This window comes from Pinus tabuliformis, chromosome 3_2 (assembly GCF_031772625.1).
Source record: "Pinus tabuliformis cultivar Carrire ecotype Pingquan chromosome 3_2, CPIR1, whole genome shotgun sequence".
Classification (NCBI taxonomy): domain Eukaryota; kingdom Viridiplantae; phylum Streptophyta; class Pinopsida; order Pinales; family Pinaceae; genus Pinus; species Pinus tabuliformis.
In genome coordinates, this window is record NC_142302.1 from 766,347,887 (window position 1) to 766,366,750 (window position 18,864).

The following is an 18,864-nucleotide window of genomic DNA, read 5'->3' on the forward strand; positions in this document are numbered from 1 at the left end:
GACAAGATTGCAAGGATCCTAAGGAAGCATAAGGTGGCTTCAACCTTTTGGCCTTTAAATACCATACGAAGCTCCCTTAGATATGTAAAAGACCCAGTAGACCCAAGAATATGAAGGGTGTTTATGTTATCCCATGCTCTTGTGGAACTCCCTACATTGGTGAGACTGGTTGCTCAATTAATCAAAGGATTCATGACCATGTTGCTCACATCAAGCATGGCAGGACCCGCTCCTCTGCTTTGGCGGAGAATGCAAATAAATATAAGCATCACATCTTCATTGAGGAGGCCCAAGTCATTACTAAGGTTAGTCATTTTCATCATCGTAAATTGAGGGAGGCCCTAGAAATTGAAAAAAGACCCAATAATTTGAATAGAGATGATGGTTGGAATATTAGTAGAAGTTGGGTCCCTGTCTTGTCCTCCTAGTTTTTTTTTTCATCTATGTAGGTATTGGGATCCTTCTTATAGTATTTGTTGTTGATTCATTCTTTGTTAGAGTTTATTTTCTTGATCCTTCATGTTTTTTATGTATTTTATCATCCTATTCATTCTTAACTCCTTTTAGTATTTTTGTTATTTGTTTAATGGGCCTAAGCCCCATATTTTATTGTTGACCCTGTTTTATTTATTGATTATTTTTCTTTGGATATATATATATATATATATATATATATATATATATATAGATATAGATATAGATATATATATTGACTTGTGTATATTTTGTTTTATTTTATTTATTTTTTCATTAATTATTTTTAATTTAATTTATTTTATTTCCTTTAGTTATTTTATTTATCAAATGATCTTGTCTCGATTAGGGTCTTCACTCGTTTTTATCATCAAATTTTGACTTTGATTATGTATTTATTTATTTTAAAAACTACTTGTTTAATATAGTGGTTACTTATTAATATTTGATTTTAATAAATTAATAAACTAATATCATAGTTTAAATATTATTTGTCAAAAACTAGCCGTTACCTATTAATATTTTTAATAAATTAATGAATAATATCATTATTTAAATATTTTTTTCAAAAACTAGCCGTTTAATATAGCCATTACATATTAATATTTTAATAAATTAATAAACTAATATCATTATTTAAATATTATTTTTCAAAAACTAGTAATATTTGGTTTTAATAAATTAATTTAAATATTATTTTTCAAAAACTAGCTGTTTAATATAGCCATTACCTATTAATATTTTTAATAAATTAATGAAATAATATAATTATTTAAATATTTTTTTCAAAAACTAGTCGTTTAATATAGTTGTTACTTAATAATATTTGTTTTTAATATATTAATAAATTAATATTATAATTTAAACATTATTGTTCAAATATAACAGTTACTTGAAATTATGTCTCTACATTTCTCTCTATTTAACCCTTTGCCATGCTCTAACTCTTCATCTTGTCCTCATGATGAACCACACTTGCTGGTTTGAAACGTGCCGACCAAAAAATTCTCTCATGTGATTTCTACCGAAAGACTTTGTTTAATTCATTAAGGATCACAGAAGCTTGAATACAGAAAATAAAATTCTTGTAAGGGATGAGTTATCATATAAATATAAATTTGTTTAGAAAAGAATATGATTGCTATCAAAAAATTATTAAAGGTTGAATTTTAAATAAAAAATGAATTTTGTTTGATAAGAAGTATATGTATTATTAAATAGGCCGTCTCATTGTTTAATAAACTATGAAAGTATATAAATAGATAGTTTATTGAGTAAGAGCAATCAATAGGAATACAAGGTGGTTTATTCAATTTTTTGTCACATTTTAGTTTATATGTCAAATTCTTTGAGATGTAATAATGATTGTATGTTTTTCTTGTTAATGTTTAGATTATTTTTAGAGACGGGTTCCATTATGGGATATGTGATATCATTTAGTGAATTGAGGACACTCACTAGAAATGGTGATTTTTTTTAAATTTCTTATATATCTAAACAACCTTTTATTAATATAAAGATGGTTGGTTTTTTCTTTTCTAAAAAAAGGTTGGTTTATTCAATGTAATATTTCTAATTTGACCTCTAAGTTCTAATATGTTAAGTTATGGATTTATGCACTAAGTTAATTTCATTATATTGGGTTCTTATTGATTTTGTTAACATTGAGGAGATTTATTCATATAACACTTAAATTATATGTTAAATCATGGGCCTATGCACCATGTTGAGTTTCATATTTTAGGTCATCATAGATTTCTAAAATGTATTATTGTTACCAATATTATCTGTAAACTATTTTGGATATTCCACCAGAAAGTTCATTGTTATAGCCATTTTCCCCACCTTATTTCTAGATACATCCTCCTAAGTTTTAGAAAAACATATAATGAGACCCTTTCAAGTGGAAAAGAAAAGGAGAAAGAGAGAATAGATTAGTGATGCTAGTAGATTCACACCATAACTTCTCTTAGATGTGGGATGAGCCTAGTGTCTTTATAAGTCGAGGGAATGATATCGTTGAGGATTGGAGATCACATTGTTACTAAGGTATAATGTGCCTTCTACTTCTTATACTGATATGAATATAAATTGTTTTCCTTCCAATGTCTTGTTTATGATATGGAAAGCTTGATCATGTTCTTGAATTAAGTTTATTTATTAAGATAATCTTCCTTCCATAGAGGAAAGCATTATCTTTCTATGTTTGTGCTTGTGTGTGGGATATGAGATAAAGTAGTGGGATGTAACACACCCCATTTCCATTTAAGCCCAAGGAGGTGGATACTAGGTTGACTCGACTCTCATTGTGTGGTTGTGAGAATGGGGTCTAAAAAAATTTCGCTTCTCTATTCAAATTTCGAGGTCAGAAGTTATGTCGTCTTATGGTTTTCATCTTCATTTGCAAGGTTGTTTAATTATGCCTCATGTCATCCATGTGGACCCCACATGGTACCACGTGGACCCCACATGGTACCATGTGGCATATTACCTTAAGGCATCTTCATTGGCATAATTTCACTCATGTCTTGGACAATTCAACCCTACGAGCTTGAGGGAGGTTCCATCACAATTAGAGCAAGGATGGTATCATCTCTTATGAGGGTACTTGAGTTTTTGTACTTATTATTGTTGTTGACATAATCAAGATCCAAAACCATAATTAACCTAGTCTCTCTCCCTATCTTTTATATACTCTTTCTATTCAACCTAGGGATTCTCAATAGATTCCATTCTAGAACATAGATATCAATTTATAATTCGTAATTTTATGAAATTCAATGCAATGACCCTAGCCTTAGCAAGCACAACTTAAAACTTATATAATCAATTCAACATAAAATAAGTCTCAATTGTACACACAAGTCATATTAAACACAATATTACGAGCATTATAACTTGGGTCTTGTTCTTGTAGAATCCTTGTAGTTTGATCAAAATGTAATTGAACATCAATCTACCCTTCATATTCTTGTCATGCTCATATGCTCAACCACTGCTCAGAATAAGCGAAATGTTGCTAATGTATTGCAATTTAAGGGTGCCCAAAGCTACCTTGAAAGCATAAAGAAAAATATAGCATGCTTAGAAAAAAACCATAAATTAAATGCTGCATGGGTAAATTAAAGAAATTTGTAGTGTCCATTTCACTTCTTATTTTTCCATCATGTTGCAGATCAATCAATGTTAGGATAGCTCTTAAAGCTCTAGTTTTTACCTTGTTCTAGTTTATTGCACACAACATACAAGATAAACAAGATTGTTGCAAATTTTTCCCTTGCATGTGTATTTCCATGTTTTATAACCTATATAATAGGGTGGACAACCAATTCCTAGATGGACAGTCATGTCTTTATTACTTTCATGACTTGTCATGTTTAGAAGTTTGATAATGACATGCTCTTCGGTTTATGGGTAAATTGAGGGAAACTTCACCAATGGAGGGTTTAACTATAGGTTATGCAATGAAAATCTTGTTATTTTCATTTCTCTTTGTAAGCACTCAATGTTCTTCTCCAACAACATTTTTCACATATACCTCTTCGCAAGAGATATTTGTTACATGAGCTTAGATTACATAATGATAAAATCCTAAATAGGGTAGAACCACATCGTTGAGTACAAACTAAGGATTACACACATTAATAAATTATGATATCATGAAAATAATTTAGAGAATTATGGTGGGATTCAGCTCTCTTACACTAAGTTTGAGAGGTGACATTTGCCCAAAATCCTAAAAGCTAATAATAATGAGAAACCATATCTTTCAATGCAAGTCTCTACAGTGAATTTAGTACACATGTAAGCTTTATGTTCTATCATTCTCTCTTAATGCTTGAAGGAAAACACATCCTGACCACAAACGCATTTATTAAAAACTAAAAACATTGTAATTAAACATTTTGTAGATTCTTCCTTTAAATAATGTTTGATATAGTTGATGACCTACCACCCTAACTGATGTGTCACTAAATCCCTATAATGAAAGGATATTGTTATAATTTGGATTCTCATGGAATAAATCATTATACAAACACATGCATAAACATTTTTGATATATGACCAACAATCATCTAGCAGATTGGCCTTGATTATTTCCATGACACCTCTTCTTTGAAATAAACATGACCCTAGATATGTCTTTACATAAACTTGTCATGTAGGTTCTAGAGAGTTTTCCTTCCATGTAGAATGTTATAGGAATGAAGAGATTAATCAAATATAACACTAGAGAGGTATTTACATGAAACTTTTCGTTCAAGTTCTAGAGTGTTTAATAGGGATAGCTAGGGATGGTTTTAAACCACTCCTTGTATTGAGCTTCTAGAAAAGAACGGGAAAGAAGATGTTGGGAAATGACATTATACAACACTTGAATGTATAAGAATGGAGTAAAATAATGTGCCAATCTATCCAAGCTCTTTCTTCAAGGAGGTGGGTATTATGGGACTAGATTAGACTATTTTCTACTTCAGTCAATCATATATAAATACTCCACAGAGAATACAATTGGCACAATTTGTGAATACTGAAAGGCTACAAAACAAAGTTACCACTAACCATATTCACATGTTGAACTCATGGTTAATTTACCCATAAATTAAGTCGTTGCTACTTTATTATGTGCATGGATTTTCTGTTCAATCAAATATAATATAGAGAGCTATCTTAAATTACCTAAACCGTGATTTTGCCAAATATTTTTATTCCCCAGTTTAATATTCAAAAATACCCATAGGAGATGAGAAGTGATTATTTGACAATGCACCAGTTTACACAAGGAGTCATTTAAGGGAAGATCTTGAGTGTCTCCACCTTGAGCTCAATTGATTAACTCTACTTAATGTATGCAAACTCTTAGAGTGCCTTAAACCTACTTTAAGATTCCTAATTTAGTAACAATATTTTATTTTCATAAAAGTCATCACAATTTAAGTCAGGTGGCCTTAATTTTTTAATCGACTTTGTAGGACAGGGCCTCAATAAATTAACCCGGTAGGAGAGAAAAACATTATGCACCATAAAGAAACCATTGAAAAATAATAATGGTTCAATTTGATTTGTTTATTTCCATGCAAGAAACAAAATCAATTTAGATAGTGTCTAAGTTCATATCCACATCCTTCTAATAAGAAACAATTACATTTATATCCCTCCACCAGAGCCTCGTTCAGTAAAAAAATTCAAATTAGATTGGGTTATAATTTATAATAATAGCTCCTTCTATACTCAACGCTTGAAAGACCCTAAGGCATAAGCTAGAGTGGTAGTCAAAAATAATTGTGAAAGAGACCCAAGTGTAAATGAATGTAAGGGTTCAATATTAACATAATAAGAATAATATTTTTAGAATAAAAGAAAATGATAAAAAAAAACCAAACAAATATAAATTTGGATTAATTTTCACCAAGATAAAGGTATAACACTTGCTCTCATATGGTTTTTCTTATAATAATAACAGATCTACAAGAATAAAAATAGAGGAATTCATAGGTTATATCAATAAACTAATGATAAAGAATCCAGTGATCAAGGAGGATTGATCCAGGTAGATCTTCAGAAAAGTACCAGTGGCATGACAAAAGGCTCAAAACCCAAAGTGGCATAATCTAGATAAGCTTAGCATCAGACCAAAGGGCTCATCATCCTGATTCCAACAGTGTGAACGACACTCAAATCTGAGTCCAGATGACAAAGTTAGAGCAAGTCAAAGTTTGCTTTTGACTTGTCCAGGTAGCAAGGAGAAGATGACATGGCATAGTTTCAGCGAATAAGGGAATGCCACATGGTAGGTTGCCATTGGGCCCTGCATATCGCATATTGGAAAAAAGGAGGACCACTTAAGGAGAATCAACCCCTGGCGTTCTTAATTGCAATTGCGATATCACATATCACAGGCCGAAGGAGTTACGAATCGGCCCCGAAAGGACTTAGTTGCGATACGATATACATCACATATCACAATCACAAGTAAAGTATGGTGCTTGCAATACGAATTGGGGGAAAAGTGCAATTTGTGATTTTGTGATGGATTGCGATATTGCAATAAGGGGGCTCGGACCTGAAATACTATATAGTATGATTCACAAACCTGGCAAGTCCACAGATGTTACAGTGTACTAGACTAATGTGATGATGGTTTCACACCAATTATGATAGTGTGATGGAGAGGTTAGATGTGAAACAATATGGTATACGGTGAATACTCTTGTTGGATCCGTGGTTATTGTGGGACGCATGTGTCTAGACTTGGCTTGCCTACTAATTGACTGAACGTTGATTCTCTGTTAGAGCCGTCGAGTTTTGGGGAGTGTCACATTCTCAATATTATTCGTTGGTTCTAGTTGTTAAAACAAAAACAAGCTATTGGACTAATCTCTGATAGTTTTTCTATGTTGAGGATGTAAAACATTGAGATTTGTCTACCAATAAGTATTGTCGCTGAGATGAACACACAGTTAAAATGGGTTTTCGCCATTTTTGTGAGGTTGTTTGCCTTGTATCATACAGGCCCAAGATCCTCAGTCTCACGAAAAATACACTTGAAAAATTTGTCATTTGTTTGAAAAATGCCTGGTTATGAAGGATTCGACCACATTGACATATATATATATGACTATTTGGACCTGAAGAAAGGGGAGGGCAAAGAGATCAGTGCAAGTTTGCAGAGCAGAGTAGTGGCACCTACTCCTAGTAGGTGGTCGGGACCTTATCTCAGAGATTAGAAGGTTCTAAGAAGGTTGCAAAACGCTCGATTATTTGAATGGGGTGTTTGGATAGGTGTTTTAGCACTATTTTTCACCCAGAAGTCAGTGGTGTTGTTTGTTTCTAGATTTGGGCTCACCATTTTCTAGCTATATTCCATATTAGAGGTATAAGGATGTTTATGTAGAAATCTTCTTGACTTCTCCCTTTTCATGCCACTTAATAAAATAATACCTCCCCACTATTGAGCAGGGCCCAGAGATGTAGTCCAAAATGGATGAACTCCATAATCAAATCTCAGTTCATGATATTCTATGATGATGTACCTTTGTCTTCATTTTTCATGCTTATGTTTTTATGGTTTTTAAGCACTATAACTCATGTCAATTCTAATGCATCTATAAGAAAAAAAAATCCTGGATTAAGTGGTATCATAGCAGGGCTTAAGTGATGCGAATTGCATGAGAGTGCTAACCAGAGATAGGCTTCAAAGGACGAGCATCTTAAAAAAAAGCATAAATGGTGAGTATTGACACTCATGGGAGAGATAAGATACAATTGTTGTTAAACTATGTGTGAATGGCAGAGTTGTGTGTGATTGATTAAGTGTTCGACCATGGAGCGCGACAAGGGAATGCATGAGACTTTCCGCGTATGTCCAAAATGGTGGACATTATGTATGGCATGTATGAGGAGGGAAGAGAGGAGGAGACGAAGAGATCCGAAAGCGATGTGTCCTCCACATTTTTTGGTGGTTGAGCATTCTATTCGTCACCTTCCTTGAATGAGGAAATTAACCAGAGGCTTTAAGAGGAGAACGCTGAATTAAGAAAGCTCCTACAAAAAGAGAATGAGGAGAGGTAGCGATTGTAGCTTCAGCTACGAACCACAGATGAAGCCCTAGTAGAATTGAAGCATAATGAACAGAGTCTTCAATTGGAGCTCATTGGATTAAGGATGCTTCTACAGAAAGCGAAAGATGAGAAAAAAAGGTTGTTATGCTAGCTGCAAGATAAGGATGAGCTCGTGGAAAAGTTGCAGCATGATTGCCATGAGGTAAAAAGTAACTCTACGACTTCATTTACATTTCCCAATTATGACTTCGCTGCTTTTGAAAATCATACCACAAGAATTGGCTCCAAACTGTTGAAGGAAAAGGCTTGGGCATTAATGGCCAAGGAATTGTCAATCCCATCAAAATAGAAGAATTACCCTATCGAACAAGACTTGGGTATGTCAGGAGGGAATTTGAGAAATGACCTATTATATCTAGTGAACCACCAATGACAGATGAGGAGAAGCACTCCTCAATTCTTTCCAACTCAACAATGGAGGTAAAAGATGTTGATTTCCCTCCAGTTTTGTCTTCACATAGTATAATTTTTGTTGGAAATGTGGAGATACCAATCACAGGGACAAACATGGGACTCCTTACCAGGATGAGGTACAAGGAAGAAGAAGGACTTGGTGTTCATAACCAAGGCATAACTCATCCATTGGAGGTTAAGCAAAGACCTCAATTTGCAAGGTTTGGGTGCACCAAAGGAGAATTCTCAAAGATGTCAGAAGCTTCCATGGAATTGTTAAAACAATCGAGGAAAGAGGATGATGGTAATACATCACCATCAACCTATGGCAGCATCATGCACTACGAAGAAAGACCCAAGGCAAGCTCTTGTTATCATGATCATACCATAGACCAATAAGAAAGGTATAACCAGTATTGGTATTCTGATGTTCATTTCAATCGCATTGTTAATATGGATGTAGATCATGGCATAGAAGGATTTGCAATTTTTGTGGATTGCATAACCATTTGTTTGCTGAGTGTTGGAAAGGAATGACAACATGGAAAAAGGTGAGGTGTAGAAGACCCTCTAAACAACAAGAAAAGAAGAAGAAGATTGAGAAGATTTTGAAGGTGAACGCTCATTGTAGTCATTGCGACAGAGGTGGTCATCAGAGAGCCACATGTCGGAGGCTCCATCCAGAGCAGTGTTGCAAGGACAAGAGCATCTGAGCATGAACTGATCGAAACATTTGTTCGACCAGCAAACACACCACATGGATATGATCCATTCACTTTGATAAGTGAGATATGGTTCTTCTAGACATGGTAGAATGCCATGGCCTTATTTTTTTCATGTGTTGCATTTTAAATTGTGAAAGTGATGATGTGTTTTCCATTACTTGTTGAAGCAACAATGATGCTTGGCCTTATTTTGTGTTGCATTTTAAATTGTGGAAGTGATGAAGTGTTTTCCATCACTTATTGAAGCAACAATAGTGTTTGGACTTATTTTTTGTAAACCATGTGTTGCAGTGATGATGTATTTTCCATCACTTGTTGAAGCAACAATGATGTTTGGCCTTTTCTTGATAGCTGGAATATTGTTTCCATTTTATTGTAAACATGACCACAGAGTATGTGTTATAAACTCGTGGCAAGTATGGGATTCTTGACTCATTTTTTTGGTCATAGAGATAAACATGTAGTTTGCAAAATATTGTACTACAATTTTGTAGGGGATGTAGGTGTCGGCTCATCACTTATGGCTCTGAAGGAAAAGGGTGAAGGAGAAGAAAGGATGACCTGTTAGGACACTTGTGGTGCAAACAGAGTATAGAATAGTTGCATATTAATTAATGGTGTTGGAGGACCAAAATATTTTGTTAGTTGGGAGGATTGATCTAGGAGGATCCAAGAGGATCTAGGAGGATTGATCTAGGAGGATCTAGGAGGATTGATCCAGGTGGATCTTCAGAAAAGTACCAGTGGCATGACAAAAGGATCAAAACTCAAAGTGGCAGAATTTGGATAAGCTTAGCATTGAATCAAAGTGCTCATCATCTTGATTCTAATGGTGAAAATGACACTCAGATTTGAGCCCAGATGAAAATGTTAGATCAAGTCAAAGTTTGAGTTTGACTTATCCAGGTAGCAGGGAGAAGATGACATGGCATAGTTTCAGCGAATAAGGGAATGCCACATGACAGGTCGCCATTGGGCCCTGCATATCGCATATCGGAAAAAAGGAGGATTGCTTAAGGAGAATTAACCCCTAGCGTTCTCAGTTACGATTGCGATACCGCATATCATAGGCCGAAGGAGTTGTGAATCAGCCCTGAAAGGACTTAGTTGCGACATGATATCCATCCGATATGGTCTGGGGGGAAAGGATCGATTGCGATTTTGTGATGGATTGCGATTTCGCGATGGATAGTGATATTGTGATAGGGGGTTCAGACCCGAAATACTATATAGTATGATTCATAAACCCGGTGGGTCTGCAGATGTTACAGAGTACTAGAGCAATGCGCTGATGGTTTCACACCAATTACAATAATGCAATGGAGAGGCCAAATGTGAAACAATATAGTATATGGTGAATACTCCTGTTAGATCCGTAGTTACGGTGGGATGCCTATTTCTAGACTTGGCATGTCCGCCAATTGAACAAACTTTGATTCTCTGTTAGAGTCGTCGGGTTTTGGGGAGTTTTGATTCTCAGTAGTATCTGCGAGTTCGAGTTGTTAAAACATAAACAGGTTGTTGGACTGCTCTCCGATGGGTTTTTATATTTTGAGGATGTAAAACACTGAAAGATTTCCACTGATAAGTATTTCCATCGAGATGAACTCACAGTTAAAATGGGTTTTTGCCATTTTTGTGAGGTAGGTTGCCTTGTATCATATAGGCCCAAGATCCTTGGTTTCACGACAAACATGCTTAACAAATTTTTCATTTGTTTGAAAACTTCCTGGTTATGAAGGATTCAGCCACACCAACATATATATATATATGACTATTTGGGCTTGAAGAAAGGGGAGAGCAGAGAGAGAAACGAAGGTTTGCAGAGTAGAGCAGTGGCACCTACTCCTGGCAGGTGGTCGAGACCTTATCTTAGAGATCAGAAGGTTCTAAGAAGGTTGTACAAGGCTCGATCATTTGAATGGGGTGTTCAGATAAGTGTTTTTGCAGTATTTTTTGCTAGGAAGTCAGTGGTGTTGTTTGTTTCTAGAGTTGGGCTCTCCATTTTCCATCTTTCTTCCATATTAGATGTATAAGGATGTTTATGTAGAAATATTCTTGAACTTCTTTCTTTTCATCCCACTTAATAAAATAATACCTCCCCACTATTAAGCAGGGCTCAAAGATGTAGTTGAATTTGGACGAACTCCATAATCAAATATTTGTGTCATGATCTTTTGTGATGATGTATCTTTGTCTTCATTTTTCATGCTTATGTTTTTATGGCTTTTAAGTGTTGTAACTCATGTCAATTCTGATGCATCTATAAGCAAAAGAAATTCTAGGTCACCCAGAAATCTATAAAGTTTGAAGCTCTAAAAATACCAACCCAAAGTGCAAATAGTAAAGACCAGAACCATATGACTTAAAACTATTTGAAGACAATGCACCTCAACCAGTACCAAGAAGGTAGTCATATGGTGGTCCTGAACAATCCACCCTTATCTAAACAAAGCAATTTATTTACACCAGAACACCACAACCCACACATGAATGAATTAATTGGGTTCTTAAAATTATTCAATGTAACAAGAACCACCACATTTAACTAGTACCTTGTTGTGGCCTTATGTGACACGAGGTCGAGCGCCTCAAATATGGCCTTTTCCAATGAGTTCCCAATAGAAGAATCATGTCCAAAATCCCAACATAGATTAGGAAAGAAGAGATCCAAAGTTAAATATACCCTCTTCCTTGGATATAGTATCTATGGAAGCTAATGCAAACACTTATAGGGCGAGATTTGATGTGCACCTCAAGGAACCTGCAAGTGAAAATCCATTAACATAAAGTAAACAAAAATATTCATGCAAGCATTCGTCAATCAATTCCTACGTTAAGGAATTCATCGTTCTTGTATCTATAGTATGAAAACTATGAAGACTTAGTGAAAAGAATCTGCATATAAATCTTCTAAACATTCAGTAGACAGTACAATAAATTCTCAAAAGTTCATGGCACAATTCAAAAGGGGTAAATACATATTATAAATGTAGACTACAACAATGTTTATGACTAAGCTTCTTCACCCAACCTTAGACTAGGTTGCACTGTGAGCTTTCATGTGGCCTAATCAACCCTTAGCTCTATTCTAGAGATTGAGAAGGTCTACTCTAAGGATTGTACCAATTGTGCTAGATGAGATTGGTCACTTTAGCTTCCACATAGATTTTCTTTCCCCTAAGGATGATATGTGGTATGGTCTCCCTCAATTGCTAACAGTGTGGCCTAATCCATTGGCATTCAGACTTTATGCACCACGACTCTTACTTAGTCTCACTCTCTGTCCCAGGATTGATTTTTCTTTTCCCTCGAAAACACCTTCCCCTTGCATATCCCTTCTCATGTCTCTCTTCTATCCTCTTTCTTTTGTCCTATTCGGGTTTTTTTTTAGCCTACTTTGTCGAGAATCTCCCAGTTAAAAAATTAATGCCACCTACCTCCTTTGATTTATATTTTTTATTTTTTATTTATTCCTATGATTGTTTCAGTAGGTGGCCATCTCACTCCAACATGATTCTAGTCACTAATGAATTTCTCTGTGGATGACCATGTCACTATATATATATATATATATATATATATATATCTTTTTTTTTTTTTTTTTTCTTGCATGCTGTAGCAAAGGTGTGTGTGTGTCCTTGTCCTTAAATCCTTGTTGGAAACTTAAATAGACCAATCCCCTGCATGCTACTTGTCAATATCGATGGTTGTGATAAAACCAAAAAGGAAATCCCAAGCTATTTACCTTCCTCAACTCTAGAATATGTGTCCCGTGACCTCATCTATCTTATTTTTACTCACAATAATTATATGGAGAAGTATCTGTGGGTTTTCACATGGGAGCAATATTTCAAGATAGGATTAGGGCCTTCAACAACCAAATATCTGGATAATATACACCAATCTACGAGGGTTAAGGTACAAACCCTTTATTTGTTTAAATATTTTGCACATGTGGATAGTGGTAGTATAACTACTTGGGATTGAGTTTAAATTCACACACTATCTGATAGACCTAGAGGCAAGATCTATGGAGAAATACCTCCTTAGTTTTTTAATAAAACTTAGCTAATACAACTAGTAACCATACTCTAGATAGTTCTCTAGTATATTGATTTCTCTTTCCTCGGTATTGAGTTTCAATTTTTTTCTATTGTTGAGTCTTTCTCTTTTGTTTTCAACTTTATCTAGGGTTGTTACATGCTTAATTTTCTTGAGTTTGGTTAGATATGATTCATTCTATCTTTCAAATCTCAGAATTGGGGGAAAGTCACTCTCTATAAGTGGTTTACCGAGCGATTTTTGTAGCTAGTCAGTCCCTATGATTGATCCTTGTAGTAACTAAGTATTCAATGTGTTACTATTTGGGAGTGATGGCTCCTCATTGATTAAATTTTTAGTAGGATTTTCTACAAGCTCTACTAAGAGGGCTTTAGATTTTTCATCCCCTGCTTATGTCTAGTGATATTAGGTTCTGTTTTATCGACTGCAACACCCTCCAAATTTTTGGCTTGCATCCAAATTTTGGAGCCCTCCTTGGTTTTTCCTTTCGTGGTTGCAAGCACTCGAGCTCACCCCATGAGCTCTTGTGAATTCTTTCCACCTTTTTTATTGTTTGACTAGTGATCATCTTTTGACATGTTGATTTCTTTGTCATTCTTTTGATCTTATTATGGTGAGTTTGAAGGTCTACCTTTCTGTGTTTGTGTTGTCTTCACTATGTAAACACCTGTCATACTCACACACAAAGTTGTAAGCACTATTGCACAAGTTTCATCACCGTTGTCTGAAGGTCTATCACAAATGTCGCACTTGTCACTCTCAAATCCAAGAGAGTCTCACTGAGGGCATGTTTTCTCTTGTTGTCATGGCGGTCTATGTTGTCTCATTGTCGAGTATGCTAAATGTATGTTCACAATGTTAGTCTACACAAGTTTGCTTGCTTTCGACACTTAGCCATTTTATTGAAAATATGCCTGACCAAACAACCCTCTTCCACTGGACTCTGACTTAGCTGCACTACACAATCTCAGCCCCCAATGATCCTGCTCTACTACCCGGAACTGCAGACTGATTGAGGTTGTCCTCCAAGTTAGCTACACTTCACAATCTCGGAATGCATGCCTCCAAAAATTTCACAGAAACTACCTCCCTGTCTAACAGAATATCACATTTCTTAAGCACAATCATCAACCCTCCTCCTTGCTTGTCAGAAACCTTCATTACTTTGAGACCTGGGTTTGCATTGTTCCCCAAAATTGCACAAACACGCCCAGCTGGTCATCTACTGCCTTGCTCTGCACCGTTCCCCAAAATTTCACAGAGATGCCCAGATGACCCTTGCTTCCTTACTTTGCCTTGCCTCTAGAAATTGCATAGATATGTCTGGAAATTCCCCTACTGACTGTCCTACACTATTCCCAGAAATTTTGCAGTCTTGACAAGCAATCCCTCTGCAACCCCTCTCTGTGTTCCCTCTGAAAACTTCGTAGAAGATTCCTCCCTCAGGATCCCACCTTGCATCTAACACTAGTAACTCTCACTACACAATCCTACCTCCAAGTGATCACTGTGTATTTTTTACCGACAATGTAGATTCTCACCCCGCAATGCCTCATTCTAGCTTGATTTGTGCTCTCCACTATCTCAGTGAGTTGTCCTCCCTCCCTGTCACTTGGAACATGAGAAAAATGCAGCATGCTAGACTAGGAGGTTTTGGATTTGATGCCATCCCATCATGGGTGAATTTCCGGAATAGGTACACTAGTAGATCTGGAGAGATGGTGAATGAGATGAAGAAGGAGCGCACATGCTAGAAGACTTGATTGCAGCAAGAGAGACATACCAAACATATCAAGAAATAAGTGAAAGGAACACATGCATTGAACCATCAAGCAAGACCAAGACCATCAAAGACCCCACAGCACTATGCCATGTAGAGGAGAAGACAAAGCACACCAAGAGTACATCAATCACTCAATAGCACATCAACTTGACATGGACACCAAAATCAGCCAGTACATGTCAACAGTGTCAGTTGGGTTGTTTCATGAGTTGTCTCAGCCACATCACCATTATGGACCATATCCATTGTAACTGAATGTAATGTAAAGTGAAGTCCAATGGATGCACACATAATTCAAAGATTCATGTCAATTGAAAAGTCATGGGAAGTTGAATAGTCACGAGGGTAGTCCAAGAGTCACAAGGGTCAAGCATCATCCTTGGCTATATATACCCCTCCCATTGTATGAGAAATGGACTTTTAACCTTGGCTCCTCCCACATAGCCTTGAGAGTCTGTAGTTTGTTCTTTGAGTAGCGAGGAGTAGCCCCAATGTCCCACTATTAGGACTAGTGATGTATGGTGTACAAATGTGTCTTCAGACTTTTTCTTAAATTAGAAGATTGTTTTAGGCCAACACATTTTCACACATGTTTTGTATATGTTTGTAATACTACTCCTTAAACATTTGTAATGCATGTTTTCTTAATCTCTACTAAGACAGTTGAAATACTTTGGTTATTTTTGTACTTACATTGTTGAAGATGTGTTGTATTGTTTATCATTGTTGTCTTGTCCGTGTGGACTACTCCAATGGACATTAGACAAATCATTCTTGTTCTCTTGGTTATAATGACCGTCACCCCCCATTTGGACTACTCCGTTGGATGATGTACATGTTTTCCCTTCCACTTTGGTTTTAATGACTACCGCATCCACTGTGGACTACTCCGTTGGATACTAGATAGATCCTTGTTGTTTTCGAGTGTGTCTCTGCCTGGGTGGTACTATTACCTCTCATCTAGAGGCTCACTTTTACCCTCTCCCTTACAGTAAGAGAACCCAGACACAAGTTACATTATGCACTCACCAGGCATACTCACCTCTCTTTTTGAAGATACAAGAATAACACTCTCATGTGTTGAACAACAAAATCTAAGGAACATATCTAAGATAATGGGGGCCTAGCCGCCGTACTAGATGGGAATCCTAAACCAAACGATGTGAGGTCTAGTTGGGACTTCATATCAAGGAGATCCCCTGATTGTTGGTGGGTCCAACACCGTCAAAAATTATAGCTTTTGAAGGAGGGTCACCAATAGTTTATGGTTGAATGTCCTACTAACACGACTTATCTATCATCTGGTCAAGGTAGTAACATGAACTACCATCCTCCCACTCGCAACTTTGAAGTTGTTTATTCCTCATCTCCGAGACCCAAACAAGAAATTTTATATCATCACTCCCATGTTATCCATCCCATCACCCATCAGTTTTCTAAAGTTTTTGGACTAATTCTAGGATTGCACACTCTTCCCTATTCGCAGAGGAAGAAAAAAGACTACTCCCACACAAGTGGTAGTCTCATCTATGGAAGAAGAAATCCTTACCACTCTTGAAGAGATGGAAAAAGATGTTGAAAATGAAGAGGAACCTCCAGTCTTCCTAGAAGGAGAAGAATATAATCTCTTACTCTTGGGCTTAGGTTTTAGCAGAGGCAGTGGAGGGAAGGTAGCAGAGGAGGTGGTGGTGGAGATGGACCAATAGATTCATAGGTTGCGCCATCAAATTCAAGAGTAGAGGAGGAGGATGAAGAAGAGGACAACATGGCTGACCAAAATCTATAATGGATGACACAGGACCCATTGGCACTCCTAAGTGTCTTGTACAATATGCCAAGACACGCAAAGAAGTTGTTAACAAAGTATGACCTTGACAGAGAAGTGAAGGAGGAAGATCATCTAGACACATTCTACCTACATCTACAAACACTCGAGGTACGTTATGATGACGTTGCATGTATACTATTTCCATTTACCTTGGATGAAAGAGCTATTGTATGATAGAACAACCTTCCTATCAACTCCATTCAGAACTAGGGGGTGTTGAAGAGAATTTTCCTTGAGAAGTTTGTTGAAGACAAAACCCCTGCCATGTTGCTTAAAGAGTTAGGTAGACTCAAGATGGAGTAGAAAGAAAAAGTGAAAGATTTTAACTAGAGGTTTAACCGTATCTTGAACAAGCTCACTGTAGACACCAAACCTCACGACTCCATCATATTTGACTACTACACATATGCACTACTGACCAACATTATGCAGATTGTTAAGTGAGCTACAAAACCAACATTTTTGGAAAATTGTCAAGAGACAATTGATGTGGAGAAAGACCTATGCGCTATTGGAGTCATTGTATATGAAAAATCAGCTAAGGACTCCAAAGACATGGGTATGATGTCTCAGACTACTGTGAGTAAGGCAAAGGAATGTTGGCATTATGGCACTGATTTAGAGCTATGGCACAGGTGTTGTCCTTGATGGCAACTCTCTTTGGTGACAGATCTCAGTACAGGCTCTCAGTATGAAAGAAAAAGATATATATGCAGGTTCACCTAGACAAAGGCGTGTATACAAGTGGGTTAGACGTTACAAAGGCACGTATGCATATACACACACTTTCATGCAAGGAAAAGCGCGTATATGTTGGAGAACTTACTTTTGGTCCATGGTAGTTAGTCCTTGGTATTTGAACCTATGGTTTTGGACCATGGTATCTCGTCAGAAGTGTTGATCCCAAGTATTGGGTCCTTGGTATTGTTTTATTATGGTTTTGGACCGTGGTATTGTGAAAGGCCTAAGACTATAAAAGAGGAAGGAGATCATTTGGCAAAGGATCATCTGAATTAATTGAATATCTAGTAATTGCTAGATCTGAAATATTGGTGATTGGGGTTATGGTGCAGATCTGGATCTGAATGAAGGAGGAACCTTAGCGCAAAGAAAAGGATAAGTTCTATTGATGGGTCATAATATTTAGCCTTGAATGGTAGTACCTTTGTATGGGTTTGATCTGTTATATGTGGTGCATGCTTGGTCTATAAATCTGATAATCTGGGTCTGAATATTTGAAAGAGTGAATTATCCTTTATAGATCTGTATGCAGGTTCAGTAAAGTGAAGGCGCATATACACGCTGGTTCAGTGAATAAAAACACCGTATACGCGGGTTTCTCCAAACACAGAAGCATATGCACGCAGGTTTCATGTTATTGAAGTAGTGTATATCTTTTGAGTTGTGATCTCGCTACTTCTGTTTATTGTTGTAGTGTTCTGGGCTCAGAATCTGGTGTGTGGTTACTGTTACTGTGTTTTGGGTACAGCTGTCAGAAAAGTATCTACTTGATTCAGCTCTAATTGGTGGAAAGGAGATTGTTTGATGCAAAAAAAAATTATGATTGATTGATGTTCATGGATCCAGTCTGAAAATTTATGAAACGTGGTCCCTGGAAGAAAGAGAAGGTTGTAGCCTTCTATAGGCCAACACCTACGTACTAGTATCTTGGCTAGTGCAAGAGCTAAGGGGGTTGTAGCTCCCTTCCAGGAGAAGCTGGAGAACGAGAGAGGGTTGTAGCTCTCTGCAAGTTGCAGCCTGCGTACTGGTAAAGGACTGCACCAGTACATTGTAAAAAGAAGTTTCTAATTAAAAGAAGATAAAGACGAATTGCAGCAAGTGGTTTTCACCCACATTGGGTTTCCACCTTATATCTTGTGTTCTTGTGTGTGTGATTGTCTTCAGATTTGTTTTATTGTTTTTGGTTACTTTTTATTTGATCCTAATACACAGATTAATGATCAACATCAGTAA

The 18,864-nt window shown here is 36.4% G+C and overlaps 1 pseudogene; it reads right to left on the bottom strand.

The window, feature by feature from the left end:
- Positions 1–18,864, bottom strand: part of LOC149182879 (sucrose synthase 2 pseudogene) — a 50,619-nt pseudogene that overhangs the window by 2,121 nt on the left and 29,634 nt on the right.